A 26,243-nucleotide genomic window follows, 5' to 3' on the forward strand; every position below is an offset into this window, starting at 1 on the left:
CAGAGCATCTCCGGCCAAACCGCTGTGCACATGCATGGGTGCCCTCGGGTGGGGATGTTGTCACTCTGTGCACCCTGCCATGCAGCCTCCTCCTCTGTGCTTCCTTCTACGTAGTCCAAAGACAATTTTTTTTTTCTTTAGCAAAACATAAACTCACGGAGGTGACCATTTTCATCTGCTCACTGTTGTTTTATTGCCTTGCGATAAACTGTAGTCTCTTTCTTGAGCTCCTGGTGCATCTTTTTAAAGTGCAAGCATGAAGCAGGGGGCAGGCTTGGCACGCTTCGCCATAACATTAAATTCCCCTATAGATTTAATCACCTTTTAGTGTCTTAGGTTGTGCTCTCGATTGCCAGGCTTCTTCACACGGGCACCTGACAGAGCATTTCTGATGGGCACGCTTGCTGTTGCTGGGCAGCTCGGTTCCCCTCGTGGCCAAAACTGGGTGGCACAAAGCTCCTCCTTCCTCTGTGTGGAAGGTGGTAGGTGCAAAAAAACCCGCAATAAAAATAAACACTTCCCTCCAACCATAGCGTCATCCACCTGGCCCCGTGCCCGCTGGCATCAGCAGGGAGTTTGTCCCCGTGCACCCCTTCCTGGGGGGGCATTTTAACATTTATGTTGTACCTGAGATAATCGGGGAAGTCTTTTATAGATAATTTTTATGGCTATAGATAATTTTCCATAGATAGCTTCTGCTGTCGTCTAATGGGACGGAGTTAGTGCTGCTAAAAGCAAACACGGGAAACCTCTTTCGATTGATGATAGAGTTTCCTTTCCCACGCAATCCTGTACGGATTGACTATTTATTCTGTAAATAACAGCTACAAGAAGCCCTTCAAAGGTAATGGGAAGCCCCAGAGGTAAATGAGATCGCTCCTACCCTGCTAGAAAAGTCAGATGCGAGCGTACCTCGCCGTGTGCCTCCGTCTGCAGGCTCCTTCCCGGTGAGTGGCTGATGAAAGAAGAAACCCGACCGAGGGACGCGCCGTTCCTGCGGGAGAACCGGGGCCGGTTATTGCCCGACTGACGCTTTTTGCGCATGGAAATGATTTCGAAAGAGCCAACGTGCAAAACTTTGAAGCGCAGTGCGACGAGATAAAGTCGGCTAAAAATAGGCCTGGATATGAAAGGCGGTTGAAAACTCGGAGGGAGGCGAGAGTCGTTTTACAGGCATTGTTGGTCGAGTTTCAGGGTCCCGGGAAGGGAAGATGAATGTCTTTCTGTTATAGTAACAGCTGCTCTCTGTCCATCGGGATCCAGTGTTTGCCCATCCAGCTCATAATAATTAAACAAAAGAGTTATTTCATAGCAGCCGTGGCAGAGGATTACGCTGGAATTTTATCTTTCTCCATTTAGACTTATCTTCGTCTACTAAAGAAAAATACAGAGTTAACCTCTCACCTGGGCTGGCTCTGGCTAATTACTACTGGGAGGAAGCCAGCACTTAACTGAGCAGCCAGAGTTATCTTTAATAAATAAATAAATAAATAAATTAAAAGATCCAAGTGTCACTAATGCACTTGTCCTTAAAGAACACTTCAGCTTTTTTGTGTCCTGAGCTCTTGTGCCGTTGGGTAACCCTGCAGGGTCATTCGCGGCATCCTACTCTGGCTGCTTAGTGTCACGTGCAGATTTTTTCTTCCCCCTCCACTTTTTAGGGATTTTTTCTTCTCCCACATTGCTACCCGCTCTGAGGGCTAACAGATAGTGTGGGTGAGCCCGTGGCCCTAAAGGATTTGTGGATGTGAAGTCTCGATGGGGTGCATCGCTCTGTGCATTGAGCCCTGCTCACCACTTCGGTGCCACTTACCCCGCCCTGAAGGAGAAGAGGCCCGGCTGGGTTGTGGGGTTAGCAGCTGAGCGGCGCTATGTTTTTATTAATAATTTCCACTGGTGAAATATGGATCTGAGGTTTTCCTCATTCATTTAACCCTCGTAGTTAATAGGCAATAGTGGAAATGTACCATGTACGTGATTATTGCGCTGACCTGATTTCACATGTATTTCTGATCTGACTTCTGTTTAAAAACGAAAAGAATTATATATAAAATTGATTTTGGGAGCCCTGGGAAGGAGAAGGAAACCATTTATTTCAACCCCCAAATTCCTTTGAGCTGTAGAAACATTGTCAAAGTAATTGTAGCCTTTTCAATTTTTCTGTGTAGATTTCTTTCTGTGTAGTCTAAGAAAAACTGTGCTCTGTTGATGGATGTCACTGTTTTTTAACTTGTGACAAATATCTCCCAAGGTATTGATTGAGTGATGTAAAATTGGTTCATGTGTAAAATTCTAGCTTTTCATGAATGCTTTATCATGGATATGTGCATGCCAGCTTCTTCTGGATTAAGGTGTTATACCTTTAGTGGTTTGCTGTGGGATATCATCTTAATCATTTTTGCTGTAATTTAATCATCTTAATTAAAATTGCATTGAATTGTGGAAAGTAATTTGGGTCTGGAGAGCAGTGGGTTTTGTATTTGTAGTTTTTTTTTTTCTTGTTAGGAGATGGTAATGGTCTTGGCAAGATTCTGCTAAAAATTAGCACGGTGTACAAAAACTCATGTTGCCAAGTTAGTACAGTATTTCTCCAGCTAATTGTGGCCTTGAAGGGTATAATATAAAAGGTCATCTTTGTTAGTGAACTGCAGGCTTCTCCTGCGAGACAGAAATCCATGTCCTTATCAAGGATGAAATCTTGGCTCCTTGGTTACACAATTGAGCTTTGCTATAATTTGGACATCATTAGGCTCTTTATTAAAGCAGCGGAACACTCTAATCAATCTTTGTGCTTTGCTTTCTTAAATGCATTTCTCTATGCGAATTTGTGTTATGACTTTCCTTTCTTCTTCTCCGAGAATCCTGCAAAGGGGAAGGCTCTGAAGATGGGGTTGGTAGCTTTTTTTTTTTTCTTTTTTTTTTTTTTCCCCCTTTTGGGATGTTCTTTATGGGGATGGTTCCCATCTGTGGCCATGGTTTTGAGAGCCAAGGTGTTTGGCCTCCTCTTCTCTTCCTCTTGTATTGAGAAGATCTAGGGGGTGGCCCTTCTGGAAGGAACAGCTGTTCCTTTTGGTGTGTGCTGTTTGAAAAAACAAATACACAAAACTTTATGAAACCAAACTTAATTGTAAAAGTGGTTACTTTTGTCCTTCCTTAAGCCCAAGCCAAAGGGTTTAATTTTTTTGGGGAAAAAGAAAGAACAAAACCAAACCCAAACAAAACTCTGTTTCAGTGGCATGTGGTCACAGGGCAGAACTGTGGGGGAAAGGAGGTTGTGTGCTTTTGCCCCTTTTTTGTTGCCCCCTTTTTGTATTCTGGGTCTTGTTTTCATTCGTGCTACATGTTGGCACTCCCAGGGACATAGTTTTGAGGCTCTGACTTCTGCATTGTGAAACATAGCCAGAGCTTAAAATCTCTTTGTTTGGCTGCTGTTTCTTTAACCAGCAGATATTTTTCTAGTTGGATAGATAAATGGATCTTTCTCACTTACTGGACAGTTTGATCTGATTTTGCACAGCTATAAAAGTTAAACTCATGCTTTGGCAGAGCTTCATTCGCAGGGTTTTGGAGACTAAATCTTGGTGCCTCTCTCCCCCCTGTATTTGGGTTTGTGATGCTCTGGAAGTGCCTGTGTCCTTGAGACATTCACTGGTGTCAGAAACACTTGCAGAAGCAGCAACAGCACAATCGGATCGTCTCTGTAAAGGGCTGTCTTCTGCGATGCAAGTGCCAGCTTAGCTTTCAGACATCCTGAAGATAATGTTCTGGGTGTACCACACCAGTGGGGTGTGAACACTCTGCTATCACCCGCACAGATGGGACCAAAGCAGGGACGTGCTCTGTGGGAGCAATGCCTGCACCCTTGGTGGTGGTTGGGTGAGTTGAAGTCTGTGGTCTGACCCCCAAAGGCAGGGCTTTGAACCTCTAGATCATCTCAATGTTCCCATCATATGTTAGGCCAGGGAAAATGCTGGGAGGTAAATACGAAAGGTTGTTATCATTGTAATAATTTACCACGTAGGTAGCTTCACCTCGAGCTCAGGTTCTGTGTCAAGCTCCTGGTTTTGCAGTTGGTCGGTGGGTGTGCCATGGCTTTGTTCAGAGTTTCATAGAACTGCAGAACGGTTTGGGTTAGAAGGCACCTTAAATATTATCCAGTTCATGCCCCAGTGTTACATATTTTACCTTTAAAAAATAATTAAACCCACCAAAATCTGGAGAAGCGACTGTGATGTGCTTACGGATGAAGAAAGCTCTGTCTAGGGACTTGTGGCATCCAGCAACTCCTCTTCAGGAATCCTGATTTTTCCTGAATTGGCTTTCCGAGGGCTCCCGACTTCATGCTGGTACCACTGTCAGTGGCTCCTTGCTGTGTGGATGCGCGCCAGAGATTTGGTGGCGTCTGAAATATTTTGCACCCCACCTCATTTGCAACCCTTCCAGCTGGTGCTTCCCCAGTTTCTGTCAAACAGATCCATGTGCTCTTCAGGAGCTCTCTCCAGGTTTCGCGGGTTTGTGCAAAAATTTGCTCTTTGAGCAATTACGGGAAGCGAACATTTCGGCTCAGAACAGGAGAGCTTTCTTGGGCTGCAAGTTTTTAATGAAAGCTTTAGGTTATGAATGTGTCATCATCTCATTACTGTTCTTTACCACTTGGCGTCCTGTTGGTGTAGGCTAGTTTAACTGTCTCCAGCCTAAATGGAGTGCTGCTTTCAGTATTTATAAACTCTACAACTGTTAAAACAAACTGAACCTCCAATTGCAGCAATGGTAGTGAGGTTGAAGACAAGGAGTTGTCTCCGAGGAATAGAGTCTATTATATGTTGGGTATAAATCAACCTCTGACTTGTGGGTGTTGGGAGGAAAATTTCCTTGGGGACTTGTAATCCAGAAGCAGCCTCCTATAAATCTGCTTGGGTCTTCTCCTGAAGCGTGTGGTGGTGCTGGAAAGCTGATTATGGATGTAGACTGTGGGTCTGGGAGCGTGAAATACTACTGCTCCTTCCCATCCCGCTGCCGCGCCGGACGAACAGGTCTGAGCAGCAGATTATTGTCAGTGTTAAAAATGATGAGTTTGTTGTCCTGTTCTCTCCCTCCCTCTCAGTAAAACCTGCAGACTTGGCTTTAGATATTGGGAATTGAAAGCAAACAACCACCAATATAACTGGCTTGTTTTTATTTGCTATCTGGGGCTTCAGGTGTGAGAATGCGCGCTGGTGGCGTTCTTGTGCTTTTCATATTTCTTTTCCTGTTGCTTGAGGGCTGGAAGGTATTTTTCTTTAAATGGAAGGTAACATTTTACATCTCCTCTAAATGTCTCCGAGAGATGGGTTTGCAGCAGACAAAAATCCAGCTCTTCACAGGGTAGTGAGAAACCCTGCAAAGGAGGAAAAGGGCAGGAGCTGATGCTGCCACATCTGCAGAGACAGGTTGGCTGCTGTCAGCTGGGCATGGCAGTGTGTGAAGTTTGTCCTTGCATGCTTTCTTCAAACAAAGAGGTTCTTGTCTTTTTTGGGGTGCAACCCAGCTGCTAGCAGCTCTTTCAGTGTTGCAGGTTGAGGTACCACTTGAAGGGTGGGTTCATGTGAGCAGCTCTGGTCCTTTTGGGACTTTCCATGAAGGGCATGGTCTCCATGAAGGAATATGGATGATGTCCCTGAGCTCTTCCTAGCCAGTGAAATTTTCCCCAGGTGTCATCCCTGTGTTCTGCTGAAAAATAGCCTCAGTTAGGGGAGTTTTACTCTGTTCAGTTGCCGGGTGGGATTCTTAGGTCTTTAGATCCTGGAGGCTGTAGGATCAGGCACCTGTTATAGGACACGGGGCTTGTTTATACCTCATGTTGGTCACCTCCTCCTCGTCCCTGCGTCCATCCAGGTTTGTGTGCTGCTGCTGGGGCATTTACAGGAGGTTTCTCCTAATGGGACATGTGACCAGTAGCAAGTAATACAGGGGCTTGGGCTGTGTTTTTCACTTTTACTAACCTTTTTCTTTTAACATTTCTCATGCAACTTGTCGGCTTTTCTTGCTTCTTTTTGGGTGCGCTCTCTTCACCTTTCTCTCTCTTCAGAAGAAATTGTCTGCTCCGACTTCAGTAAACGTTTTCTCACTTGTCAGAACAAAAGCAGGTGAGCCTGGTAGTTTTTTTATTTGTGTGTGTGCAGGGAATGTGTCAGGGTGTTTTTATGGGCAGCGCTGCCGAGCTTGTCAGCGGCGGCTGGGCCGGGAAAGCCAGGCTCCTTTACAGATTACATATCTCCACAGATGTTTATCTCCTGTTTGCAGGGAAGGGTAGCCTGAAGTCAGTTCTGGTAGTTCAGTGGAGGTGACAGCTGTAAACACCGCTCCTCCAGGACCTTTGGCAGCAGACACGTCCTCCTGCCTGATAGAGGAGGCGATGGGCGCTGTGGATGGGGCCTTCTCACAGCTTCTCCCTCGCAAGAGTGAAGTCGTCCTGCAGCGATGGTCGTGTCAGGCTCTCTGCTTTTGCAATGAACTCTGCTCCCTTGCCATCACACACGTTTGTTGCTCCTCACGGCTGGAGGATCCCTAGTGGAAACGGAGGAAGCCCTCCCTGTCCTGTCCCTGTGGAGGGGAAGGCCCTGTCCAAGCCCGCTCTTTGGAGCCTGAGTGACAAACGGCCGGCTATTAGTCAGGAGTCCTTAAGCCCCATGCCTGATAAAGGCTTTTTATTTATCTTTCTCCCAAGTGGCTGTTTGGGGTGGATGCTTGCGATTCTTTATGCATATTTCTGCTGCTGCTCCTCCTGTTCAAAGGGCCCTGGAGAGGGGTCCAACCAAACCTGCGGGGATGGAGCATCTGCAGCCCGGGGTAGCTCCCCCAGCCACCTTGACATGCAAATTACAAAAATCTGATACAAAATACAGATTTTGCAAAATCTGGGCATTGCCTGCTTTGATCCAATGCATTTCATCTGCAATTTAAAGACGTTGTAGGGCATACTCACGTATATGGACATTCACATTTGTTGCTCCCCCTTTTTCCCCAATGGCATCTGGGATGTGATGCTCTGCAGCGGTTTGGGGTTTTGTGGAGGATGAGCTGTCAGGAGTTAAATCACAAGCAGGCAGCAGGTAACTGCGCTGAATTCAGCTGGCAATGCCCCACCAAGCCCGCTCTCCTTACTGTCACATCTTTGGAAATGCCTTTTATCTGGACTGTAAATTAAATTACTGTTGCTGATGTCGCTTCAAAGAAGCTGCAAGAATGAGTTAATGGGAGCTCCTGAGAGAGGTCTCCCAACGAAGTCGCCTCTTAATAAAATGTTAAGGCATCTCTTTTTGTCTCTTCTGCTCTAACTTTGGAGAGTTAGGGAAATAATCATTCTGTCTTTTCCGCTTCAACTTTCGTGGTATGTTTACAAAGACGGGAAAAAAAGCCCTATAAATGTCTCAAGTATTATCTTTTCTTGCCAGTTTCATCATAAAAATATTTATTGAGGCCTCAAGGGCTCAAAGTGTTGTGGTCAGTTTCGTGAAAGTAATGTGTTTGTTTTTATTTTTAGTGGTACTTCAAAAAAAAAAAAAAGCCTGGAAGTACTTTTTTCCCTGGCTTTTTGGTATTTCTCTAGCAGATATGAAACTGAGAGGGGGAAGGATCAATTCCTTTCTGTTGCCAAAGCTGGCCAAGTGGCAGAAAGTGTATGTTTACAATAATGCTCGAGTTTAATAGCATGCAAAGCTTGTTGTTTTGTTTTGTTTAATTATCCTGTTTTTGGAGCTGTGGAGGGCCTGGTTCCCAGGGGAGGAGAGGAAGGGGACCTTTAGGAATGCCAAACATTAGTAGATTCGGAGAGGAAAGAGTGGGGTAGTCGGAAGATTTGCAGGAAGAGAGACAAGGAGGCTCGCTGATGTTTCCTTTCAGCACTTCCCTTGCTTTTTTGTTTCTGCACCTCTTCTGTCTCCGGATCGTGGTATCATGCAACTTAAAGCTTTTGATAGCTGCATTTCTGGTGTGTTTGTGTGTCCCTCTGTTAAAATTCCTGTTAAAAACACGTCGCGTTTGGGTTGGAAGGCTGGTGGCATGTATGGCCCTTTGCTGAGCACCTGGGGACCCATTTACACAGAAGTCCTGGCAGATTTTAGCGTACAAGCTCTGCGAAGGATGGATTCAGTGCAGCGAGGCCAAAGCTGGAAAGAATTCAGATGCGATTGTAGTGTAATGGAGAAATGCTCCTGAGCTTTCTCAACACTGATGCCCCCTTTGAATTTTTCATGAAGAAATTCCTATTTATGGTCAGACGTGCAGTTGAAAACCTGCACTGACTGTGGGGCACTGACAGCCTGGTGGGTCCCTGAGCACCACTTGGGAATCCCTGGGTCAGAAAAACACAGGGAAAAAATAGCTTGGAAGGTGTTTAAAAGTCTCAGGCTGGTACCTTTGTATGAAACGTAGCTACCTAAGTTGTTCTTAATATTTCCACCTGCAGCCGTAAAGACATGGGGCCCACTCCTGTCATGAGCTGTGGTGGCATCCAGCCAGGCCTGTAAGCAGGGCTGACGCTGACCCTAACTGAGACCAGGTTTTAGGGCAAGAGAGAGACTTACTGAACGTAACTGATGACCTAATTCCCCTCATTTGTCATTGGAAGTGCAAACTTTGGAAGTCCTGCCCTCAAGTCAGCCAGGAAAAGACATAAACCAGGTGGGGAAGGCCTCTGTGATGGGATGTCGCTCCAAAACCCAGCAGCAGCTTCTTGCCTGCCTGAGCACTCTGCAAGCTCCTCTCCCTGAGATGGTGCCTGACACAAGACCGATTTTCCAAGCAAAAAATCATCTTTTCCACAAAACACAAAGGTCAGGGTGTGTGTGTGCAAGCCTGCCGCCTCTGAAGGCAACCAAGCAACCTTTGTCCTGTCAGGCCTCACCTCAGTTGCTCTGTATCCCGTGCCCTTCAAGGTAAGCCGGGTAAGTGGCTAGCAGTCAAAGCAGGGAAAGAGAAATCCCATTTGAGGCTGACCTGATGCTACCTGACATTTTGCTTATTTGAGAAGAGGTGGTTCCGCATGGAAATGGCTAGTTCTGAGTTGCTACAGACCCTCGTGACATATTAATCTTGAGGGTGAATGACAGCTTTATAAGGCAAGGGTATTTTTATTCTACGGTAAAGACTTCTCTTCCTTGTCCACCTACGTCTGCTTCTGTTGACCCTGCGCCAGGAAGAGGTTTCTCCAGCCTGACATGCAGATTTCCATGACTGTAGGGTTTTGGGCATGCTGTCAACACAGGACAAACCCGAGCTTCGGCATGGGAGCTGCTGCGTGCCCTGCCCTTGTTGCATCTCCTGGGACTTGGACTGGCAGGACAGGTGCAGAGGTTGCAGAGACATTGGTTAAGGCGATTCAAAGCCTGTTGTTGGGACTAAGAGTTGCTGGAAGGTTGAATTTTTGTCACTTCTCATGTCTCCAGGAGGAAAAGCAGCATCTTGTTCCACTTATCCCCTCCCTCCAGCCTCCAGAAGCTGGATGGCGAGGCGGCTGCTCCCCTTGCCCTTCCATGTCCTGCTTGGGGAAACAGCACATTTCTTACCGTGCTCTCTTCTGGAAGTGACCAAAGTATGGGGAAAGCCAGAAGAAATGGCCCTGTCCCACCAGGACATAAGGAGGAGGACGCTGCCAGGACAGCCAGCGAGCCAGGCACTTGGCCATGCGGCTCCGTGCCCACATGCACTCCTGCAGTTGCATCTCATCCAACATTCCTGATTCTCCTTGGCCCAATGCTCCTTTCCAAAAGAACCCGCTGGGTGCTTTTTAAAACCTACTGTAATCCCAACAGTGGCTCCGCCTGGTCTGCGGGCCACCGGCCAGGCTGTGGGACAGGTGATGCTGTCCAAAGCAAGGTCCAGCCTGGCCACCACGGGAGCAGACGCCAGGATGGGCCAGGAGGAGATGCGTTGGTGGGACATGGTTGTGGCAGTGGGAAGGCAAAGGACATCTGGGGATCTTTGATGGGTGGCTCCCCAGGTCCGTCATTTCCTGCAGTGCTGTTGGTGTGGCTTTCAGTGCTCTTCAGGATTTTCCTTCCTAGAAGTTGGGTTAAAATCCCCGTGTGGAAAAGCTGCTGTTATCCTCACAGGAGCCAAGTTTTAGAGTGCCCTCTAATTTGAAATCACAGCTGAACCAAACTTGCTTCTATTTTTTTTTTCTTGTGTGTGTGTTTGCATTCCTAAAAGTCATCCAGACTTTTCCTCTTCTTAAAAGCAGCAGTGCTGCAAACCTCTCCAGCTGCTGTTACAAAACGAGTGAGCTGCTCTAGCTCCGTTGAGTAGATTGTCCTTGAAGCACTTCTGGAAATACCATGCAGATTGTGGTCCAGCTGCTGGCAAAACTAGCCAGGGTTTCATACATAATAGACCCCAAAAAAGAAATGGCGTTTTTGCTGTAGTGAGCTTTTTTTCCTTCCCTTATTCCACAACAGCACGTGAGGGGTCAGAAAGTGGAGTGAGCATCTCTTGTGATTTTGGACTTTTCCTTGTTGTCCTCACCTCTTTGTGAGCTGACTCTACTGTGCTCAACAGTTGTCCCAGCAGGAGAAGGGAGTAAGGGACAAATTTTCAATGAATGAGATAAATCAGAAGAGGATGGAATGGGGAGCAGGAGAGCTCCATCGGGGACAGGTACACTTGCACTGATCTTAATCTAGGCTGGCACTTGCAAATGTCTCTGCTTCCTCTAGAGATTTCTCCAGGTCTGTCTCAGTCTAATACTCTTGGGCCCTATCCAGCTTCTGCATTCATAAGAGCATACCCTAGGCACTCTTAGATTTAAGCCTATGGTTTATGCACAGGTAATGATGAACTGTTTGGAGCCTTCCCTGCCTAACCAACAGCATGGGTCAGGACCAAGTGCAGAGCAGCCCCAGTGGCTTCTGACTTGTTTTTCTTTTGGATGTGTAGTCAAAAACTCTGCTAGCAGCATCTCACCTCTTTTTGGAGAGGAATATTGTCACAAAACAAAACACGAAGAGCCAACTTCTTCAGCCTGCACTACTCTGATTTATAAAGCATGTGTCCTTTGTGACCCCCTTCTTAAACGGCCTGCTTTCCTGTTTGAGTCACCTCTTAATCCATAAACTTTTTAATAAGGTGAAATTTTGTTTTTGTTTTCTTGCTGCACTGGCTTTTTGTCTGCAGTCATGTATCCTGCCTGAGATGTATTCAGCTGTCTGCAACTTTCTGCAACCAAGGGACCGAGATGTTGGCAGAGCTGATGAGATGTTGATGGTTGTGTCCCACTCACTGCTAATATGCCCAAGAAGTTTTGACTCTCTTGGGACAACTTGAGTTAGTTAGTCTTTGCGGAGTGAGATATTCCTGTTCTGCACTGAACGCAGCATTTAAAACAAAAACAAAAAGTAGAGAGAAATCAAGGTCGAGTGAAGTATTATGAGGATCCCCCTCTTCCAAAGTGAGCAGTTCTTCAGAGCCAGAGGCAGTCTTACACTTGTACTTATTACAAGTAGGGTTTAAGCTTTATCATGAGGCTGATTTGTCATTCCTAGAGTTCAAGCCACTACATCCTTCTGCCTGAGTGGAGGCACGTCTCCTCTGCAAAGACCTCCCCATGTGCAGGCAGCAGAGCAGGTGGGTGCCAGCCCCTGGGTCTCTCTTCCCATGGGGGGGATCCTTCAGCGCGCTGGCCATTCATTTCTCCTTGCAGAGTTGCCGTTGTGCAGTGCAAGCTCCTACAGCTAACTTTGCAGGACCAAAAGGAATTTTTGAAATGTTGCTTCTGGTCCCGCAACGTGCGGCTTTAGACGACAGCTTTAAACTAGGCCACGCTCTGATTTTGGGGGAAGACAAGGCAAGTGGGAGCTGCGGCTCTGCGGCTGAGTAGGCGTGTTGTTGCAGTGAAATGAGCTACCACGTCCTCCCCTTCTGCTAGGAATTTTACTGGAGATGAGATGTAAAAGTTGTTCACGGGAACACGGTTAGGTGACCTCCCAGGACCTCACTTAACTGTGGATGAGAGCTTCCCTGCTACAATTTTAGAGCGGCATAACTATCATGCAGTTGATACCTTATTGGAAAAAAGTAGAATTTTCGGGGAGATTTTACTTGTTAGCTGCTTTAACTTAACTCCGGTCGTAGCTTGAGGGAAAACACCCATTTCTTCCTGCTGCGCACGAGGTCAGAGACCCTGCATACCTCGCCTGAAACCTAAAAGCACTCGGGGAGCTACGTGGCTAGTTTTACTAGGTGCACTCCAGATTGTGCTATGCTGATACAGTGCCTGAAAATGCTGTGCGTGCTGTTTGGCCGTGGCTGTGTACTCTGCATACTCCGAAAAGCGCTGCTCTTCTCCAGGCAGGCAGGCTTGGAAAAGGAGGCTCTGGGGGGGCTCAAGTGGCTGTGGACAGCCTCACAAATCCTCCCCCCGACCGCATTGAGCCTGGATCCGGTGGGGAGGGCCACTGCCCTTTGGAAGCGATTCACGAGCGTGAAATGCCGTCCAGCAGCATGAATTTTCCCCCTGCCCCCCCTTTGGACAGTGAAATTTTTGTTTGTGCAAAAATCACGCAAAAAGGTTGCCTTGAATTTTTAAAGCGTGCCTCTCAAGCATGAACCGCGCTCTCTTCCCTTAGCTGTAAAACATTTTGAATGGGCAGCCTGCTTTGAGAGGAGTTATTTAAGCGCGGAGAGCTCGGTGCAGTAGGTCATCAATGTATTGCACATATTACGGCCATGCCTTGGCATTTGTTTTTCGTTTGTAATCCAACACCCAGCTGCTTCGGCCTCCAACTACAAGCAGCTATTTAGCGGGTTCAGCTAGTGTTGAGGAATGCATTGTGGTGCTGTTTACTTCATTACGTGGAAGGCTTGCATGTAGTACAGGGAGGATCAATTTAAAAAAAAACACAAAAGCTGAAAACCCAGGCCAGGAACCGAAAGCTTAATATAGACATTAGCCGAAGACGGGAGAGAGGGATCCAATGGAGAAAATCGTGTTTCTGTTCTGCAGTCATTGCAAACATTCTTGGTGATGAGAGCAGAGATTACTTACACTGTGATAGGGAACTGGACCAAAAAAAAAAAAAAAAAAGAGTATCCATCTCCTCGTCTCCTGCAGCTGTTCTGTTGCTTCTCCATCGCTGGCTGGGCAAAAATCTTGGAAAAACCCCACCCTGCGCAGTAAATGGGGGTTTCCTCTGTTGTCCTACACAAAGTAACCTCCGGGTAGCCTGGCATGTTGCTGGTCCCGATCCAGGTTAAGGCTTCCCTTGTGGATGTGGCAGTGCAGATGCTTTCACCGAGCCTTTCCACTCCCCGTGCCCTAAAGGTTCCTGCAGTGGTGTGGGGCCAGCTGCCCCGTGCCCTTGTTTATGCCCAGTGCCATGGAAAATAGCTTTTCACAGAATCGCAGCCCGGTGAGGCTGGCAGCACCTCAGGGTCCCTCGGGCCCAGCCCCTGCCCCAGCAGGGCCACCCCGAGCAGGGTGCCCAGGCCCATGGCCAGGCGGCTTTTGGAGCTCTCCAAGGAGGAGACCCCACAGCCTCTGGGCAGCCTGGGGGTCAGGGGAACCTCCTGGGCTCCAGTTTTCCCAGCTAATACATTGCCTCCAAAATAAGGAGTGATTAATGGAGGCTTTTCCCGTCTCTGTGCTGCAAGTGGCAGAGGAGGGATTTGAGGACAGAGATGAATTCAGGGAGCCCAGCCCATGTCCCTGTCCAGTGAGTTTTGGCCACGGATGAATTTGGTGGGATTCGGGTAAGGGTGCTTAGCTGGACTCCAGCTTGAGCTGGCCATGCTGTGTACACCGCAGCAGGGTGCAAGTACTGGGTGTTGCTAAAAAAAAAAAAAAAAAGAGAGAGAGAGAAGGGAAAAATGGGTTTTCTTTTTTTATCTGGAAGCGCAGCATATGGTTGTAGCCTCTTGGAAGAGGCACTGCAGTGCAGTAGTACCTGCAAATCCTCCAGCAAACAGGGCGTGATGCTTGGCAATAGGGCTCTGAGGGTCTGAAGTGCTACCACCTGCCTGGGTCACTCTGTGGTTTGGCTGAGATAAAACAAGAGTGATATAAAGCATGGTGCTGTTGAACTCTGCTTTCTTAAAAATAAATAAATAAATTGTACAGTCTGAAAGGAATGAAGGTGGGATTAGGATATAAATCTGAAGGCAGCTTGCCTGTGTGACCTGGGCATGCTTCACAGCTGGGCTTTTTTAAATATTAGGCTAGAGATCATTCATTCCAGTTTTAAACTTTTTTTTTCTTTTTTCCCTATTTTCTCCATTTGTCATTGGGCTTTCTAAAGATGATATTGTCCTTGTTAGCTGCTCACTGCTACACACTGCATGTGTAGACAGTAAATGTCTCCAGATAGGTGCTGAGGAGTTCGGAAGTGTAGATGGGCACAGCTACTCAATGGGGAGGTTTTAAAATGTGTTTGGTTTTATTTGAGCAAAATGTCCCTTGGCATACGCTGCTGCTTCTGACTTGGCATTTATTTTTTTGGTTCAATGATCCGCTTTAAAGCCCGTGTATCACTGACGTGTTTTGGGGGGATGCCATTATGTCCAGCAAACAAACTCTGCTGGGCTCTAGGAAGGGCTTAATGAGTAAAGGTTGGAGCCGTGACCTTTTCCACGTCTGTTGTTCCTGATGTGATCCTGCCACACAGCCTGGTGTCTGACTGTCCCGCGTTTGCGGCAGGAGTCAGGGTTTTATCAGACCAACTCAGCATTGCTTATCAAATCCCTGGGCAGGAGTTCAGTTTCAGTGCCAGAAGGAGAAACTCCTTTTTGCAGAGGAATGAATTTGAGAGAAATTAGAGAGACCGTAAGTCTGTTCCAGCTCCTATTCCCAGGGCATTGAGCTGACGGAGGCTGGGCAGAGACTGTGCTACCTCTCCCTGGGCAGCGAAACACGCAGGGCTCCCAAAATGAGCACGCAGGCAGCATCCTTTAGGAACGTACCATGCTTCTGTGTTGAAAAGAAAAAAAAAAAACTAAGCCTATTTGTAGCAAAGCAAATAGGAAGAGGGAGTATTTTATTGAGAAGGGACTGAGACATCCCTTAATTCCAGTAAGCTCTTTGTCCTTTACAGCGGCAGTGGAGAAGGGTCTTCCTGCCTCAAAGCTGATGCTTCCAGAAGGGCTTCTCCCCGTTCTGCAGCAGTCTTTACGTTCAGAGAGGTGTCGGATCCTTCAAACGTATTCAGCTGCGAAATGGTTATTATCCAGCTATTTTTATAGCGGAGGGCATGTAAAAGTGGCTGTGTGGATTTCATTTCGCTGCTTCCCCTGTCAGCGCAGGTTAGGTATCTTGTCATATTCTGCGGCGGCTTTCATTAAAGTGGTTTCCAAGCAATAGCACTTCAGTGTTTTTGTTTTGTTTCTTCCTCTCTCCCCACTTTTCTGGCAGCACGTTTCAGGCAGTCGAAGAAAGCCGGGCACGTTTTTGGCGCTTTCTCATCTAGTGTGCACATCCTTCCCTGCAAACTGGGACCAGCTCCTATTTGTGCCCGGTTTTTACAGACTCCCCAACCTTCCTGGTACCAGAAGTAAAAGCTGGTGGATGCCTTCTTATATCTTATAGGATAGTCTAAAATTAGAACGCTGCCCTTTTTAACAGAAGCATGCATTATTAAAAGAAGAATGAATAGGTGACAGAAATGGAATGAACTACCCCATCTTCTTGCTTGAAGATGAGCTTTAAAATCCTAAAGCCAAAACAGTGAATGTTTTTAAAAATGGGTGCTCCTCTTCTGGAACTGCAGTGTAAAAACTTGGAATTTCTCAGCTGGTGACAAGGCTGTTGTTTGCCTTCGCAAATCTAGTTCCCAGGTGATGGGTGTTTTTCCTCCAAGAGGAGCAGCAGCAAGGATAGAGCTGGAGCCAGCATTTTCCTAACCACTACGTGCCCTTGCATTTCTGCCAGGGACTCGTGGGTGGTTTATATATAGTGATAACGGGGCCGATTGCGTTTGTCTTGCCTGGGATGTAGCAGTATAAAATGCTCCTAAATTGGGCTGGTAGCATCTGACACTGCACAGTCATTCACACGGTGCTGCGCTGTGTAAAATGATCCCGAGCTGCTGCGGTAGCATCTTATATCCTCTGCTGGTGGAAATGGAGCGAACGAGATGCTCTGTGCCTTTTCTTGTCTGAATGACCGGCTGGGACAAATTATTGAAGGGTGTTTGTAAGCAGTGGACCCTTCTCTTTGGCTCGGTTTTCTGCAGGTTGCTGGTTGAATAACAGTGTGTATAATAAGCAATTAATGCCTATACATTTAATTTTAAAGGACACTGTAAATAACAGGTTTTACTTCCCTTCCTCCCCCAACTGTTGCATTGAATTTCCTTCCCTTTAATTATACTAACAAATGTGGAAAAATTTATAAATATTTATAGTGGACTTAGTGGCTTTATTCCACGAGCGAGTGAACATCCCAAGGTTGATTATAATCTTCCATTCAATTACAAATCAAAAGTATCTATTATACAACTTCAAGAATGAAACTCCAAACTTCTGCCAGAGGCAGAATGAAACATAATCGGACGTCAGGAATGCTGCTAGCGCGAACCGTGGTGTGGCTGACAAATGCATGTTTGTTATCCTTGATCTGAGCAGCTAAGAAGTGAATTCTGTGACTGTAGTTCTTGTCCGAGCTGTTAACTGGGGTGGCACAGTGCATTTTAGATGCTGCCAATAACTAATTTCTGGGAAACAAGTGCCAAGTGTTGTGCTTTGACGTTGACATTGATTCAGCAATTCTTTCGAAGTTTTATGTTAATAGAGGATATTTAGGCAGGCATATGAAACGCCTGGGGGACACGAGTATTTTTTTTCGCCATCTTTTAGTGTAAAACCTCCAGTTTCAATAGCACATTTATATCCCACATTTCAGCACTCTGAGTTTCTTTCCGCATCCTTTCCATGTGTGCTGGGCACAGGGGAAGAAATCCTCCTGACAGAGCAGGGTGTTACAGGGGTCGCTCTATATCAATTTGTCCTGAAGAATATTAGCAGCAAACCTCCTTTGTATTTCCTCAAAAAGCATTTTTAATTTTTTTTCTTTTTTTTCCTGTTTTCCTCACTTGAGAAGTGCCCTGCTGTTTCAGAGTGCCTTCTGCTGCTGCAATAAGAATATGTAGAGCCAAGTGAAGCTGTGGAAGGGTTGAGCATTGAGCCCATGGTGGGAAGTGAGAGCTAAAAGCTTGATACAGGAGGGGTTGTTCTAAAACTAGTTAAAAACCAGTTAGCTTGCATCAGCACGTGCCTGCCTTTGCTCTGTGACTGTATTCGTCTGCAAAATTAATCTCAGCTAAAGTGCTGGGACTGTCTCTGCGTGCTCCAGTTGCGTATCTGCACCAACTGCTCCAAACGAGAACTTGCCTGAGCTTTCTGCAAATGAGAAAGGAGAGGAAATCTGGTCGGATGTGGCACGCTCAGCCTACATATGTATTTATTAGCATTGCAGATACAACCGCTGAGTAATGGTCTGTCTGATTAAAATTTTCTTTAAAAGAAAATAGAAGACTTTCAAACCTTCTTTCAGTTCTTTATTAGCTATTCCTCTTTGTGTCATCCAGCTGCTGTAAGCCAGCCAGGTAGACTTAATGGTACAGATTGTATTTTATAAAGAGTCCAGCATAAAAGAGTCCTAACTGGAGCCCATAATAGAGACAGTGATCATTATTAGCAATAAAAACTGGCAAAATCACTGGAAATGTATTGTGATTTTAAAACTTCAGATGTTTTCCTTACATTATGCTTAAATAAACGGGTCTCAGATTAGGAATCAAAGGCTTAAATTAGACTAATGTTCCCACAAGTTTCATGATGTTTGTTTTGACTTTGAAGAGCTGAAATAAAACCGCTTAATTTTATCACTCTTCCCCCTCCCTTTTTATTAGTGAAGAGGATTGAAACGACAGCTTCGAAATATTGTGAATGTGTTCAGATGAAATGTTGGTACTGTTGGTTTTAATACGCGCTTTCGACTGCAAATAGCAGCTTTGAGTTGAGGTTTGAGTTGAAGACATGAGACATAGATTTTGAGCCTTTTTTAAATAATTTTATTTTATTTTATATTTTGAAAGTAAGTTGCAGTGATAGGTAAATACTATGTACTCCCCATGTCTAGGCCGCTGGAGTTTGCCTCTTTGGCCTCTCGTTGCTTTGCATCCCGGTTACAGCCACCCCCATGGCATCATGTCTGTCAGCACCCCCTCCTATTCCTTCTCCCTTTCAACGTATTTTCTCTGTACCCAGTATCACACCATCTTTTTTTAATCTCCTTTTCCTCATCTTTAAGGCACTGAGGTAATGGGGTGCTTTGCTGCGTTGCTGGTGCGATGCCGGCCTTCGCCCTCCATTTGTCTGGTTCTCCTGTGGGCCTCCTTGGCTGGAATTTCATGTGCTTCTTAAACGGGTCTGTGAAGCAGCTTCTTTTTCCTCCAAATTGTTCTTTAAGATTCCCCAGCTCCCACAGAGAGCTGGTATTCACACACGCTAGGAGAAAGGCCCTTTGGATTTGCTGAAATAGATAATTCAGAGAATCCCGGAGAAGTGGTTCCATGGGAGGCTGAGGGCATTAACTTGCCAAGCCCTATGAATTTTAGATGGTGCCCGTGTAAATCACATTATCTGTGTGTCTTGTTTTGGATTTCTGTTCTTGTCTATAGTGCTGTCCCTTTCCATTGTTTCTTCTCAAATTAAATTGCAAATTACGGGATGGCAGGGCAGTGCAGAGCAGGAGGGAGGGCAGGAACCTTTCCTTCTGTGCTTAAATGACTTCTAGCACAGGGAGAGCTGGGCCCTGTTCATACGTTTGGATACTAATTTAACACAGCCCTTTCCATTGAGCGCCACGAGTGATTCCCCAACACCACAGTCCATTGTCACCTTCTTGAAGCTTTCACATGTCCTTCATATAGACAACAATGTCCTTCAGGTACTGAACAATGACCAAATTTATTTCCTTGTGGCCCTTTCCTAATGCTGGAGTAGATAACTTAGCACAGTTGCCAGTTGAGGCCTAAGTCCAGTTCCATGAGCCAAAGCCAGTGCTCTCTGCTGTGGGCATTCGCCGTGTAGCTTTTGCTGTGTCCAGTAAGTCATATCACGTTATATTTGCATCGTCCTCATCCTGAATATCACCGATTTGGCCTTCCCAGCCCAGGAAGCACCCAAGTGTGTGCAGAGCGTGAGCGCTTGGGGCAAACCAGGAGCCAAGAGTGAGGAGGAGGGGGGGAAAGCAAGGTCCTAATTTTTCTAAAGGAAAGCATGGCTGAACACCTGCTGTTCCCCAACAGAATAATATGAATTTGCATCAAAAAGAGGTCCCAATCAGTTGTGCTGGCTGCTTTTGAGGAGAGCAGTTGTGTCTGGAGGCATTCTGTTGGGGGAGATGTCTTCCAGTGAAAGCATTTTCCACACAACGGCCGTGGGGCCCACCCTGCGGCTGGCATTTAGAGAGGGGTGGAAATGCTATTTAAATTTCAAATGGCCTCAAGTTTTCACAGTTGCCATGTCAATAGATCAAGTTCCTTGAAATACATTTTAAGCGGAGTTTACACAGAGCCGCAGGAGCCCGCATTGACTCCCAGGCCTGCCTTTATTGTGCCTCCAGCAGCGGTAAGTCAATATGGCACATTGAAAGCAGCTCTGCTCCGCTGCCGAGTGAAAGTTAGTAAATTCCCCCATCTCCTTCCAGCTCTTTTCCTGGGCAGCAGCATGTTTAACTAGAGCCATTTAGCTCATGCTAAACTGAAATGGTCTTTTTCTTTTCTCCTTTTTGACTCCTTTTTGGGAGGCGGTGATTAGATCAGGCTATGGAGCTCATCACTCCTTCCAAAACTCCCAGCTGAAAAATCAGCGCCGTGCAAGGGAAGGTAACAGGAAAACACGCGGGACCAGGGCGGCAGTGATAAGGGCCGACAGTTACTTCGTACAGAACAATAGCAAATAAAACTCGGAAAACAAGAGGGGCCAGGAGAGTGGTCGTATTTCATTGCGGGAGCTGATAAAGGTTGCAAATCATAAATGCGAAGGTTCCAGAAACAACATCCTCTGGGAGTGACCCGATCTGACCCTCCCTACAACTGTCACCCTTTTCTAATTGTAGGTCTCGTTTGTTTGTCCTTGCTCCCAACCCAAAGCACCTTCGAACCACAACATTTAGGGCTTGCAGCAGATGTGGTTTGTGGGCAGAGGCCGCAGGAGACGGGATCGTCTCCGAAGAGCACCGGGGTAGGAGCTCCAAGTGTGGCTGGAGGTGGCTGCTCTGCACTTTGTCGTAGCCCAGCTGTCAGAGTATGACTGTATCTGACATAAATGTCAGGGGTTAAAACTGCCTGATGTTTTTCCCCTTTGTCTTTCCTGGGGAAACGGTGCATGGAGTGCTGTGCTTCTGCGAGCTATTGTTTATGGCAGCCGCTCGAATCAGATTTTGTCTCTGGTCTTCTAGCGTGCGTATGCATTTGGTGTGTGGGTGCACGCACAGCACTGGAAACTGTTTTATTTGATTTCTACAAGACGTTTGAAATGCTTCTGGAGATGTGGCTCTAAATGTGTACTTCCTTCTCCATCATCTGCGTGTGAATGAAAAATAGTCTTTTCTCCTTGGTGCAACTACCTTATGTACTGACCCTGTTCGAGGTGCTCACAATAACCCTTTCTTGATGCACTTTTCCAATGGATCTGAACATCCCCATCCATGCTGAGCAGATGCTACCAGGTACTTCTGGTTTTGAGTTTGACCTGCTTCAGTGCTTTGGGATGTGGCATGATGCTGGCTGTCTGCAGTCCTACTCTTCGTGCTGTTGTAATGCGTGAGGAAGCTGGAGCAGCACACAAGCTGGTGTCTAGATTTTGAATTCCAATTGCTCTGTTATGACTTGGTTTGTTTCTGTTTGGATTGTGCCTAATACTTTTATACACCAGTGCTATCCTGCCAGGATAAATTGCTCTTGAGGTGACCATGCATTTCCTGAGAAATATAATTAACTTAAGCAAACAAATGAATGACCTGGGAAATCGCCTTGTGATGTTAGGCAATGGTGATGGAGCCTTTGGTTCTACAACCTGATAAATGCTCCTCCCCCTTTCCCAGGGCTCTGGTAAAGCTCTGTGATTGTGGTGCCCCAAAAAAAAAAAAAGATGCTAAAGATGGTTAGATTTAGATTTTACTGGAAACAGAGAGAGGGTGGCATGGGAGAAACATATGCCTTGATTCCTAAATGGAGAAGAAGAAAATATTTAGGAAGGAAAAACAGTTCTGTGACTAATTATTTTTAATTGTTTTCTTTATAAAAAAGATCAAGATTGTTAGAGTGTTTCTTCCCCTCCAAAACATCTACAAGTGATCAGGCTACCAAACAGACTAATTAGATGTCAAATAGACTTCAGTTCTTAAATTGGTTTAGTTACACAATACAAAACATCGCATTGGGAAGCAGATGGCGTGTCATATTTAATATGTCTTGTAACTTGCCTGAAACCACTTCAAAGTTTTCTTAAAGAAAATGTTGCTACTACTGACCAAGCAAGATGCCGCTGAGCATCTCTCATCGTAATGGCAAGGTGTTGAGCCAGGGTCTTGCAAATAGTCACTGACTTCAGGGGCTTTGAGGTATCACTTAAAAGGGTTTCTATTCAGAGGATAAAGAGCTGGCACTCTCTTAAAAAATTGGGACCTTTTAACGTCGGGCAAATTGGACGTCAGAAAAATTCAAAGCTGTAATATAAATAGTTTTGAAAAATCTTTCTCTGTCCCTGGACTACATAGAGAGATGAGTTCAACTCAGAAGCCTTTTGGGCTTTGCCTGCGCTGCACTAGAATCTAGAAGATATTTTTAATAGGAATATGGAGAAAGAAAAACCCGGCAGCAGCGTGGGGAACTGTTAGGCTTGTTTGCAGAAACATGAAAATGGCTCGATATCTTGTAACTCGAGTCATTACAGCATTAATAAAAACAGCATTAAATGCTGCCAGGCTGTTCCATTGCAACCTTAATTACTGAAAGAGTAGTAAATGAGTGTTTGGGTGACAAACAAGTTTAGGATTGTGGTGGAGATTAATACGGGAGTGGAGGGAGAGCTGTGCTTGAGTAATCAAAACTAGGAGATAACCTCAGTGGTATTTTGAATGCATGCCCAAAGCTATGCTTCGGTGGCCTTGGAGGGTCTATTTGTTGCATAGGTGGAAAAGTCTGTGACATGTTGACAGTGGCAATGAAAACAAAGTCAGTAACAGGTGAAGAGATGAGGTTTTTTGATAGGCTCTAGGATATATAAAAGGTCAGCGTAAGTATCCTCAGATGATTTCATGCTTGAAGAAACACAGCTCCCCATGGTGGGTTTATTAAATGCTATTAGAAGAACATTAGTTTGGGTTGGGGTGAAAAACAGAAAATAAAGCAGTGTAGGCAAGTAAGGTCAAGAGTTTAATTTCTCTCTAATATTCATTATTCATAAACAGTATTAGTTCTGTTATTCAAAATTCATATTTCTAAAGAAAAGTGGTAAGCACAAAGGATTATTTCCAAATTAATATTTTAACCTGCTGTGCAAAGTTTAGACATATGGTATTCTTTGATCAAAACCTTATCCGAAGTAGTGGAATTTCCTCCCTCCCTTCTATACATCTCTTCCTGAGCTCATATATGGCTGGAAAAGCTGGGTAAGCTTTGCCACGGGGCATCCTCTTGTCAAAGATGCTTAATTGCCTTCAAGTCTACTAATCTAATATATGAACAAATACCAAAGCAATTAATTGTGTTGATTTAAAACCCATTTCTCCTCTTTTCCTCCCATTTCCCGCTCCCCAATCTCTTGCCACAGTCATCCTGTTGGCGACAGATTATCTATAGTAAAATTGGGCAGCATGTGGATGGTTTTTGGTGGCTGAAGGTGCTGATTTGCAGGGTGAGCGCAGTTTTAAGAGGGAAGGAGGAGATGGAGGAGCTCTGTTGTGTTGGTGGCAGAGGATAGGACAAGGTACAGTCTGAAACTGCTGTTGGGTGTGGGACATTTGGTCATCACCATGGGGAAAGAGGAAAACCAGGCTGGATTGCAGCTTCCCAGGGCAGGGAAAAGGGGAGCTGGCCCTTTCGAGTTGTTTTCTCACCCTTTAGTCCCCCTGCTGGTAACAGAGTTTATAATTAGCCTCATTAATACGGCACACGGGGTCTCAATCAATCTCTGGGCAATCGCTCCAAGGATATCCTGCTAAAGGAGTATATGATAAGTGCGTTTGGCACCAGGACGTGCTGAAGATTTTCGTCCGTGGTGCTAATTGCTGGTGTCAGCCTTCTGCTGCTGCCAGCGGCACGCGGGGTTGGAAATTTTCCTGAACGGCAAAGAGTTTCCTTGAAATGCAAGCAGTCTTGTCTATATTTTATTATTTTAGTTCCTTTTATACAGCAAGGGTTGTTTTGTTGGTGCTGTTGGGAGGGATTTGAGGAGGTGGTGTGGGAGCCCCTGCTAAACCCAGGGGAAAGATGGGGTGGACTTGAAAGGTGTTTCTCACCTTTGGTACTTTAGCAAAACCTGTTTCTAAAAGCAAAGCAGAACTGAAAGTGTAAAATGAGAAAAGCATGGAGCAGGATGGCTTTGCGTTTTGTGTTTTTTCTTGCTTCCCCAAAACACGAGTGCATGACAACATGGTGCCGCACAGAGCTACGAGATTCACAGAATAGTAACCAAGTGGAGGAGAAGAGGAAAATGAATGCAAAAAGACCTTGATTAATTAGAGGTTTTCCAAAAAAAAAAAAAAAAAAAAAAAAAGGCATCCAGTGTGTTTGTGGGGTAGGCAGCTTTCCATCACATGCTATCACATCATCTCATTTCATTCGCCCGTTGGCACGATTTATCTTTTGGTACCCAGTGGGTTTTGTCCTGTGTGGGTTTGTGGACCTTTCTTCGCTTTCGCTCTAGATTTACAGATCTTGTGGAACACTTAATTATTCTGTCAATAGACTTACTTTTATTAGTTTGCTTCCTGGACCCTTCACGAGTAATCCCAATATCCTACGGCTCCTTTTATCAGTAGCTTGAAACTCCTCATCTCTTGCGTTGCGGTGGTGCCTCAGCTGATGGACTGGGTCCCATTCAGTTCTTTATTTCTTTAAACGCAGAGGAAGACTGGAAACTTGGTAGTGTTGCAAAGGAGTTATGGAAACTTTCAGCATGATCGCACTTCTGATCTTGCAGTGGGAGTAAAGATGCTGGAGCATTTTTGAGAAATCTAGGGGGAAGTGGGTTCTTGGGAGCCTTGACTGACTGATGGTTTTTGGATGTTTGCTCACAGTTGGCTTCTCCACCCATCTTCTCTGTAGCTGTGTACTAAGAAAAACTATTGGGAGAGGAGGTTATATTTTGCAGATAGTTCAAGTCTCCGCAATATCTGTGCTGTTCAGAGAAAGTGAGAAAAGGAGAAAGTAAGAAGGGGGAAGCCAATGGAACGAAGAACCAGCTGCAGCATGGACCTTGAGGACGACGTTGAATCCTGCCTTGCTCATTGTTTTAATTACAAATATTTTACCTTTCATTTGCACGGGGGCAGGGCTCTAGCAGGAGCTCCTTGACCGTACGTTGGAATGAACAAAAGCAACTCAAGAAATGTGACCTACCGCTGCCTTTTGTTCTCAAATCTATTTTCAGTGACTGTAGGCTTTGTTTGCGCTACGTCTGCAAAACCTGTGTGGCAGTCTCAACTGGTGGGCTCCGGGAGGATGGGAAGGCCCTGTAACCATTTCCCCCATTTTATTTTCCATAAAGTGCAAGCATTTTAAACAGAAAACCTGACAAGTCGTTTCCTATCATGCATTGTAATTATCTATTATAATAGGGAATAAAGGATTAATTAGTTTTCAAGCTGCAGATATGATTTAATTAGTTTTCAAGCTGTATCTGAAACACCTGTCTTGGCAAAATCAAAGTGCTTTCAGTTAGGGGAATAAAAGAAAAAGGGGAGAAGGAGGGGAAGAGAGGGGGAGTCCAAACCTGGCAGTGCTCACCCGCCGCGGGTCGCTCCCCTACTTCTCATCCTCAGCAAGTCTTGATGTGCCTCTTCGTTTTTGGGGGGGGGGGGGGGGGGACTCAAGGATTTGGGGACAGGTCAGTGCTGAGTGGTCATTCTAGGTCAAGCCATGTTTTTGCTCTAGGTGAGCAGCTCCACCGTGGGTAGCAGCTTCTTTCATTAGGATTAAGTGTGACTCGGGAGGAAAACGGGTGTAAAAGGGGAGGATTTGGGTAGGTTTTACTGTGGCACCTGGCACTTGCAGGAAGGTGACTGCCCCAGCTGCAGCGTTGCCTGGGGCCAGCTCTGCTTTGAGTGCAGCTGCATCCTCTCTACTATCTTCATTTTCCAAAATAATAATAATAAAATTATCCTACAAGAAAATTAGCTGCTTCTTCCCCTTCTCCCGCCCCCAAAACATATTTCTGGAAGAAATTTCCAAAGGAGAGTTTTGCATTTTTGGAGATCAGAAGAAACGGACCATTCCTGTTTTGGGGCAGTATCTACAGCTTTTTTGCTTGCAACTTTTTTATTTTTTAATTTTTTAATTTTTCCTTCCATCTCCCTTTCACCCCAACATTTTTATTTTGCATTCTGCCTCGCAAAGCAGCACAACCCACCCGGTCAGCCGTGCCGCAGCTCGCTCTCTTCCTGTAGTAGTAGTATAAAGGTCGCGCTTCCCTGCCGTGATTTTTTTTGGCCGGGTTATTTTTAACCAGGCACAGCCCCGGCCGTGCTTCTCCTCTCCCTGCTATCCTCCCCGCACGCGACGCAGCCCATGCGAGCAGAACCCCAACCCTCTCTCAGCTCCGTTCCTTTTGCCTCCGTTGCTGTTACGATGACGATTATTTTATTTATTTAAATTTTTTTTTTTTTTTGGAACCGCTGGGGCTCTGCGGTCGAGCTGTGCCTGGGCGCTCGCCAGCGGCTATAAATAGCCTTGTGTACAAGCAAGAAGCGCCTGAATGAGGTTGAGCGGCAGGAAAGGAAAAGCCCCTTTTGGCTTCCAGCTGGCCGCCGGCCAAGCAGCGCATTGCTTCAGCAGCCGAGCGCTTGGAGGTAGCGTGGGAAGGAGAGAGCAGGGAAGCGAGATGGTCTTTCTCCGGTGAGAGGTGCGTGTCTGGGCTTCGGCTGCCTTTTCTGAATGGCAGCGCTCGAGGCAGGGGGGGAGCGCTGCCTGCTTGTTGCCCAGCTTTAAGTCCTGTAGGTTTGGGGAAGGGAAAAGGGAGCGGCCAGGCTCTGCCCGGGGCAGCGGGGAGGA

At 46.0% G+C, this 26,243-nt stretch overlaps 1 protein-coding gene and 1 long non-coding RNA gene across 3 annotated transcripts in view; one reads left to right on the plus strand and one right to left on the minus strand.

Annotated features, from left to right (window-relative positions):
• The window catches only part of LOC310894036, a 30,392-nt gene extending 5,336 nt beyond the window's left edge, over window positions 1-25,056 (minus strand). The window contains exon 1 of the long non-coding RNA XR_014579513.1: window positions 913-25,056. This is a non-coding gene — a long non-coding RNA (uncharacterized lncRNA). The remainder of the gene's footprint in view (window positions 1-912) is intronic.
• The window catches only part of ACVR2B (activin A receptor type 2B), a 92,614-nt gene that overhangs the window by 8,937 nt on the left and 57,434 nt on the right, over window positions 1-26,243 (plus strand). The gene's annotated exons all lie outside the window — the stretch shown is intronic.

The sequence above is a fragment of the Anser anser genome, assembly GCF_964211835.1.
Source record: "Anser anser genome assembly, chromosome: 2".
NCBI lineage: Eukaryota > Metazoa > Chordata > Aves > Anseriformes > Anatidae > Anser > Anser anser.